We start from the raw sequence: 9,597 nt of genomic DNA, 5'->3' as shown, positions 1-9,597 counted from the left end.
ATTAATATTAACAAGAATATATTTCTAGTTTCCCTTTAACAAATTTATACTTAAATATGGGAGATAATTAACTGCACTTAGGCAATCATTGAAATTATACGTTGTATTGAGGAAAATATCCCCTAAACTAAGGACAATTTACCTAGCTCAGGTTGTTACATCATAAGGGTTAGATGGGGGAGAAATCATTTACGTCCCTATTATAATTTTTGTGTCTATATGTTTATTTTCATTTTGCAACTAAGACGGCTTATTTACGATTATATGTTACGTATGGTTTTAATAGACTTTTAATTATCAGGTATTTAATGTTATAAATCATATTAGTCGACTTACGAATGTATAGAGTAAGATGAAGTTATCTTTTTTTATTCATATTGGAATTATTCGATATTTTAACAATGTTGACATTATACATGGAACATACAATTATGTTGTCTTGCAGTTTTCAATAAAGATATTCTTCAGGCTAAATTAATAATAGTACCTAATACGGGTTTAAACTTAATTTACATGTCATTGACTCCACAACCCGTACCAGTTTTTGTTGTTTTATGTTTTATCCAATAATTTGTCAAATCGTAGACCAGTCTAATTTTATCAGAAGCGTTAGACTGGAGTCCCTAGAGGAAGAGGAAAGTAGACAGGTCAAGGAAATCCTGGAGAAGGACAATAGAAGAGGCAAGGGTTGCCGGGCTTATAAAGAGGGCTGCCCAAAACAGAGTACGGCGGAGACGTGTGACGTCAAATGAAAGTAATATTACTCAATCACAGACATCAACTGATCCGAACGTTCTAGAATTTTCTATAGTCTTTTACATGAAAGCGTCGGTGGTGTAACGGTAAATTTTACAAGAATTTCATTTTAAAGTGAGTTAACAGCTAAGTAGCAAGTTTCAAACATTTAAAAAAAAAATAAAATGTGGTCCTCACTTCCTGGACCCCACTTTACCATTTAGCTCTGATCAATGGTAACACTTTGTCACTGTATTATACGCATCCTTCTTTCCACACCCTTCCCCCACCCCCATTGAGGTATGGTTTATGGATGACACTACACTGGCCAATATTCAGATTCCTCAAATTCATTGCTTGACGGCTAATAGTGTCAATAGTTGATTTCTAGAAAATTGAAATTTCCAGTCGAATTCCCCCCCCCCCCCCCCCCTTTTCCCAGGAGAGTGACTACAAATAGGTAAATATTCTAAACAATCACTGTCGAATGAATCACAATTCGATTTTAATTTGAATCAAATTGCGCAAAGCTATGTATCTGAGTCGGTGGTGTAAAGGTCAGCATGGTTGCCTTCTAAGCAGTCGATCCGGGTTGGATTCCCGGCTGATGCAATTTTCCTTTTTTTTTTACTTTTACAAAAGTTGTGAATAGTTAATTTAAAATTTTAATGATCCTATGAAATATAATAACATCCACATGCCAATTATCAGATAGACTGAAAGTCTCAAAGTTACCCCCCCCCCCCCCACACACACAGACACCTTCCATAAAATGACGTCATACCTATGCTAATCACTTCTTATCAGTTTTTTTCTTATTTTAATATATATATTTCTTTCTGAAATATTGGCTAAACTGTTTTAATACTTAGCCTATTAATTGATAAAACAATTCTATTGCAGTTTACAAAAATAGTCTTTCAAAAAGTGAAATAAATGCTGAGATTCAGTTTCAAACATTACTTTCTACAACGCAAAAGTGGTTTTGACTCCCCTCCCCCTCACTCCTCTACCCCTGATCAGTGATCGACCCAGGGGCGGCGCTACCTATAAGGCGAACTAGGCGGTCACCTAGGGCGCAATCCCTAGGGTGGCGCAAAAGGTTTAATGACTATTATCAAAAGGTACCTAATGATTAATAACTTTTATAAATGTATAGCGATCTATTTCGTCACCCAGGACGAACTATCAATTTTGCGCCCCCACCCCAAAATTATTTCTATATGCCTTTATTTAATTGAAAAGGTCGGGGCGCTTTTTACCAGTCACTTTGACTTTTTAATTTGGTGTCACATAACTGATTTAAAAAACGATTAAATAAGTTCTAAATATAAATTTCGAACATTTTAATAGGCTTGTAAGTCTCCTTTTCTCTGACTTTGGATTAGAAATCTGTCCTGGTGTATAGAGTTTTGTAATGACGGAGTGTTCAAAGTATTACAGCCTACTTGTTTGGTAAGTTTTGATGGCTCGTTTAGATTTGGGAGTAACGGCGGAAGGCTGTTGCTGATATGGTTTCCAGGGTTTCTTCCAGGCATCTCTTCGTGGGGGGGGGGGGGGGGGGGGAAATTAACCCCCCCCCCCCCCCGAAAGAAATGGAATTTATATTTAAAACATTTACTCCCCCCCCCCCCCCGGAAAATGCTGACCGCCTCTCCCTCCCCCCCCCCCCCCCTCCCCCGAAAATATCAAGTGCCCCCCACCCCCTGGAGAAAAAAGTCAGGAAGAAACACTGATGGTTTCGTAGGTATAAAATATATAAGTGTTAAATAAGTGTCGTATTTTTTTTGGCTGTTGTGTAGTTGAGGGTCTAGTGGAATCTGATTGGTACTAGAGAAATGAGAATTTAGATGATGAAGTTTCGTAGTTCTGGTGTTCGGGAGTATTGATTCTTGTGGTATTAAGTTATCGAATTATATTGACTGCTAAAGTGTAGTAGTAGGTCCAGTGAAATCGTTGTTGATTGGGAGTACCGTTTGTAGAGCTTGGTGAAGTTAAACGAGTAGGCGTCGTAGTTCTGGAGCATCGAGTCTAGTTATGTTTAGGTATCGAAGTTTGATATGTGTTGTGAATGTAGTAGAGTATATTGAGTAGTCGAGTTCATCGTAAGTCAAATTATTTTAATTCAGGACGGAACACACTACAAAGAAAGGTAGGCGTTCTCTTGTTGAAAAATCTTTAGTTTTTTTAGGAATCTTTATTACCACTCTTAAAGTATTAATATTTATTAAATAGTATGGAATTTATAACAGACTGTAAACTTTGTTCTTTCAAATTATAATTTTTATTTATATATTTTATCAATGATTCTACCAATATCTATAACATTTACCCGTGGTTGATTTTTTGAAAGGCATCCCCTTGTTTAAGTAATCCAGAATTTTAAAAAAATTAGCATTAGTCGTACAGTAAATAGAAATGTCTTTCATCAAAATTGAATAGATAAATGTTATAATAAAGCTAACGGTTTTAGACTTTCAAACAAAACGTACAATTTAAGTAATCAATACGTAAAATATATTGTTTTTACAAAAATGCATAGCTAATATAAAATGTTTGTTATAAATTATACGCAATGAAATTTATAGTGTTTTATTGTGTTTTTCAAGCATGTATTAGTTTTACTAGTTAATTTAGCAATTCTTGTAAAAGTTATTTCCCTTGAATAAAATTGTGTTATTTGAATTTTCAAATGGGAGATCATTCGTTGCTTATCTTAAGATTCATTTCAAATTCCTGCACCTAAGGTTGACCGCTTACATATAAATACAACTTTTAGTTATTATTTGCTACTGTAAAAATTATATAGAGCTTATTAAGTTCTAAACAAAACAATTTGGTACGTTTTTTTAGCATTATCAAGTTGAAAAACATCAGTAGCCGTTGTAGATTGCAATACTTAATGTTAGTAGACATACAGTCTTAGTCGTAAATTAAACATCTAATTAATTGTCTTTTCATATTTTTCACCCTCTCCTAAAAGATTCATCAATAACAATTTTAGGCAGCAATCTATAACACTTATAACCTTTTATTTTTTAAAAACAAAAAAAAAAATCGTTACATAATCACACAATATAGACATTTTACAATTATAACTAAAGACAGTCAAGTTTAAAACAGGTAAGTTTCGTTTTGGAACTCACCTTGGGAGGATTGCAGAGTCCAACATTGCAAAAACTTTATATTAGTGGGTTTTTTTTTCAGACTTTTTCCCCCCGGTAAGGGGGAGGAATCACTTAAAGTTTTTGTTTCGGGGGGGGGGGGGGGAGAGGCTATGTCGTAAAGTACAAAGTAGACTCGTAGACTTAGCAATTTCAATAAAATGTAATGACGCTTGCAAACTGGAATTGAAGGAATTAGTACAAACTTTTGAGACGAAGGAGGCAAGTAAAATTTGATTTTGATGTCTTCTTATAACGTGTATGCAATTGATAATCAATTAATTTGTCACTTTTAATGATTTTTTTAAAAAATAGGGCCTACTTATGTTTTAGTAATTAATGTTTGTGTAAGGGGGCGTTTAATTAAATTTTGCCTAGGGCGCTAAATAACCTGGCGCCGGCACTGGATCGACCACCACCCCATCCCTCATTATAATTGTTTTTACATCAGGTTATGTCCATGGTTGTTTTTTTAGAACTTGAAATTTTCGATAACAGTTTGTTAGGCCCCCCCCCCCACCTCCCACGAAATATGATGTAGTTTATAGACGACGTAAATTATCAAATCAATTACTGTCACCGACTGATTATAATGCTGTAGATCTGTATCTACTGATTGGATTTTCGATAAATCTGATGCAGGTATTACATGGTTTCGGTGGTGTAAAGGTCAGAATGGTTGCCTTCCAAGCAGTCGATCCGGGGTTCGTTTCCCGGCTGATGCAAGTTTCATTAGTTTCATTTCATTAGTTTTTTACTTTTTCAAAAGTCGTAAATCGTAATTTTTTATTTTAAATTGTAATGATCCTAAGATATATAATAACATCAATGTGCCAGTTATCACATAGACTTAAATTCCCGAAGTCGCCCCCACACCTTCCATAAAATGCCGTCATACCTAAGCTAACCGCTGTTCTATTTCTAGTTGTTCAATGGCTCTAGTCTGTAGTCGTATGTACACTTCAGCTTGACTTCAAGGTGTGTGACGTCAATTGAAAGGTAAGAATACTCAATCACCGTCAGCAAATGATCAGAAGGTTGTATTCCCAAATTTGCGCATTAGAAATTATCTTTTCTCATAGTTGCGTTGTGTAAAGGTCAACATGGGGTCTTCCAGGGCAGTCGATCCGGGTTCGATTCCCGGCTGATGAACTGTTTTTTAATCAAATGTTTGATTACCAAAATAAATGCTTTAATGGAAAATGGGAAATAACATATTTCAGCGTCATAATCTTTTATAAAATGAGAAAGTTTATTTAATTTCTTATTTTTTATTGCATGCCAAATGTTTGTTATTTTACTAATCATGTTAATAAAATATTGTGTGATTGCTTACTTTGTTGTCGCTGTTTGCTTGTAGATTTAAGAGAATTTATGAGTTGATCTCTTGTGGTTGAAGGGTTAATGAAGATTTGATGGAGTTTCTTTTAATTTATATTAATAAAAATGTAATAAACAAAAGTGTTTAGTTTTCGTATGTAGTCAATTTTGTGTGTTTATTTTGAAAAAACAAAAATACTCCAATTACTTAAAAGCAAATAAACATTGTTTTTGTTAAAAAAAAATAGAATACTAATAACTCTATATAAGCATTGTTCTTCCCGAAGTATTAATTAAAATATTAACGAGAATAAAATTTCTATCTTCCCTGTAGCAATGTTATTGTTAAAATATGGGAGATAATTAACCATTGAAAGTAATAGTTTGATAAGGAAAATATCGTCTAGACCAGGGGTTTCCCAACCCCGTGCCCGCGGGCGCCATGGCGCCCGCCGAACGATTCGTATGTGCCCGCCTCTCACTATTCGACAGAGACATAATTTTTTTCATAAACATTATTGAAAGGTTGAAGTGGATGGAAATCGAAAATTTGAGGGGGGGGGGTGCAAATCGAAAAGTTTTTTCCCGGGTGACGGGAAGCGTCGCTACGACTCTGGAAGGAGTTTGTCGATTTAAAATAGGTGGTGCCCGCCACCCTACCGATATTTAGAATGTGGTCTAGAGTGAAAAAAAGGTTGGGAACCCCTGGTCTAGACTCAAGTCAATTTACTGTGCATAGATTGGTTACATTATAAGGGTTAGATATGGGTGATATCTATGGTCTGCTATTTTTAGGCAATCATTGAAATTATTCGTTGTGTCGACAGGAAAATATCGACACAGTCAAGACAAGTTACCCATTTCAGATTGTTACTTCATAAGGGTTAGAATGGGGAGATGTCTTATGGTCTCGTTTCCAGATACTTCGAGAAATCATTTACGTCCCTATCAGAAATTATTATAATTTAATTGCCTATATTTTTTAATTTCATTTTGTAACAAAGACGGATTATTTACGAGGTGAATCTTCAAATCAATCACCGTCGATTCAACCACTGACCGATCGGGAATTTTAAATTAAACTAATTTGTATCGGCGACGGTGGTGTAAAGGTCAGCATGGTTGCCTTCCAAGCAGTCGATCCGGCTTCGATTCCCGGCTAACGCATGCTATTTTTTATATTTTACTTTTTAAAAAAATCTATAATAGTTAATTTGAACTTTTAATGATCCTAAAATATTAAAGCAATATCCACATACCTCACTGTTGATAGGTGACCGAACAACCCAAACAACCACTCCCTACAATTCACATAAAATTAAGTCACATGACACATAACAACTCCGTTCTTTCTCTTACTCACCCCCCCCCCCCCCATCCACAGACATACACACCCCCCTTTAAAAGTGCCAGTTTTTGTTTTCTTATCAATTATTTAATCGATTTATTTCTGAAATATTGACTGTCTCAATGAGGTGTAAAAACGATTTTAGCCCTTTTTTACAAGACGTCTTCTATACTTGAAGCTGCGTATACGACAGGGTAGGAATGTTCAATCCATTTGAAAATATATCTTTGATCTATGCAATTAAAAAATGTGCGGTCAGCCGAGAATTGAACCCGCATCGCCTGCTTGGAAGGCAATTATTCTGACCTTCACGTTCAAAATTAAATGGTTGAAGATAAATTCTTGACCCTTCGGGTCAGCTGATGACAATGAATGACCTAATATTACTTTCATTTGACGTCACACGTCTCCACCGAACCCGCTTTTGGGCAGCCCTCTTTATAAGCCCGGCAACCTTTGCCTCTTCTATTGTCCTTCTCCATGATTTCCTTGTCCTGTCTACTTTCCTCTTCCCCCGGGGATCCCAGTCTTGGGCGACTATTGAAATTATGCAGGTCTAAAGTTTGATATAACATCAAGCAACACGCTGAGACTGGCAATTGTTGTGGAGCCAATAACACCCAAATGTAGTTTAAACCACAAGCAGTATGAGATTATTCGTAGTTTAGCTTGTTCGTGTTTGGAAAATGCAAAAAGCCATAATTGTATGTTCCGTGTATAATGTCAACATTGTTAAAATATCGAATAATCTTAATTAGATACAAAGATAACCCCACCTTACACCATACATTCGTAAGTTGACTAATATGACATATAACATATAACTGATAAATTGTAGCATATTTTCGAAAAAAATTCACATTTCTAATAAATTTATCCAGAAAAAAACAAACTCGTTTTAATGAAATTAAAAAAACAAAAAACAACTATAATAATAAAAGCTTTTTGAATGCCATGAAAAGTAAAATAAACTGATTTTCTTTAAATTTATAATAATTCACAACCATTTCAGTAAACCAAAAGTTTGGGTCTTTAGTCCTTTGTAATTTATCCTTTACAAACATTTTGTCGCTGAGGATAATGTAGCTAAAATATTTTGTTTTAACTATTACAGTCAACATATCCATGTGTGTGTATGTCTGTGGGAGGGGGGGGGGGGGGTGAGTAAGAGAAAGAACGAAGTTGTTATGTGACATGTGACTTAATTTTATCTGAATTGTAAGGAGGGGTCGTTGGGGTCATTCGGTCTACGTATCAACAGTGAGGTATGCGGATATTTGTTTATTATTATAGGATCGTTATAAGTTCAAATTAACTATTATAGATTTTAAAAAAAGTAAAATATAAAAAAATAGCATGCGTCAGCCGGGAATCGAACCCGGATCGACTGCTTGGAAGGCAACCATGCTGACCTTTACACCACCGGCGCCGATACATGATCACTCTCAATTTGATTTAAATTTTGATTTGCTAATGATAAAATTGACAGTGATTGATTTGACTATTGACCTGTTTGTAGTCCTCAATCGACCACGTCACACTCCGGGGGTGGGGGGGGGGGGGAGAGAAACTTCAAACAGGAAATTTCATTTTTGTATAAGTCAACTATTGACACTATCAGATGTCAAACGATGAAAATTCACCTGTCTTGAGTCATGCAGAAGTCTTCCGTGGTTCTGCAACAATGTTATGTTGACTGTATAGTGAAAATAAAACGACTAATAAGGGCAGATAATCTAGTTTTTTAAAAGATTTTAAACTAAGGGGAGGTAAAAAACAACTTCTGCATTATCTTTTCATTGTCGCCTGTAAACTGTCGTCACGGACGGCTGCTTTAAACGGGGGGGGGGGGGGGGGGGGAGTAGAAAGTGTGGGGGGGGGGGGATAATCGTCCTTCACGAGCTAGTGGACAGTGTTTTAAAGCAACAAATTTTCAGTCGCAACGTTGGTAGTGTCGAATTCACAAATTATGAATTACTGAAAAATAGAAAGTAAAAACAACTAAATAGCGGGTCAGCTCGTTTATATTGATCTATACTGCGTTAGCCGAGAATCTAATCCGGGCCGTCTGTTTTGAAGGCAACCATGCTGACCTTTACACCACCGACATTCAATATGAGAGATAATTTTCTAATGCGTAAATTTGGGACTACAGCCTTCTAAGTTTTTGTTTGATCACCAAAATAAATGCAATAATGGGATTTGGGAAATTACATATTTAGCAACATAATCTTTTATTAAAAAGAGAAAGTTTGTTTTTAATTCTTATAAAAAAATTGACGATCGTTGATTTGAATCGAGGAGAGCTATTGAAAGCGTATCGCTTAATTTTAAGCAATAATAATGTAAAAAGAAAACAAGCTTTTTGTTTTCTTATATTATCATTTTGGTTTATTAATTTTGGACATAAAATACTCTTAATACTAAATTAAACACAATTTTTTTTTATTGATAAAAAAAAAAAAAAATTAAACTTTATACAAGCAATGTATTTTCCGAAGTATTAATTAAATATTAACAAGAATAATTTTCATTTTCCCTTTAACAATGTTATAATATGGGAGATAATTAACTGCTTTTAGTTTGGAAATAATGAAATTATTGGTTGTGTTGTCAGGTAAATATCACCTACACTCAAGACAATTTACCTCGCTCAGATTGTTACATCATAAGGGTTAGATGGGGGTGATGTCTTATGTTCTCGTTCCCAGATATTTTAAGAAATCATTTACGTCCGTATCAGAAATTATTATAATTTTAGTGTCTATATTTTTATTTTTTATTTTGTATAAAAAAAAAACCGGCTTATATACGAGTATATGTTACGTAAGATTTTTAAATAGAATTTTTTGATTTACCCTATCAAAATATTGTTGATTTAAATTTTAATACTAAGGACAAAAATCTACATTAGTTTTTATATGAAGTTGCCTTATTTTATTCAAGTCCCATGTTTTTACTTTTTAAAATTATTGTTATGATAGGCCTATTACATTTTAAAAGCTTTAATGTGGTCAGTTCTAATCGCTC

Source organism: Physella acuta, unplaced genomic scaffold, assembly GCF_028476545.2.
Source record: "Physella acuta isolate Inbredline_101_S28 unplaced genomic scaffold, ASM2847654v3 ptg000699l, whole genome shotgun sequence".
Taxonomy (NCBI): Eukaryota; Metazoa; Mollusca; class Gastropoda; family Physidae; genus Physella; species Physella acuta.
Note: the sequence above shows the minus strand (reverse complement) of the source record.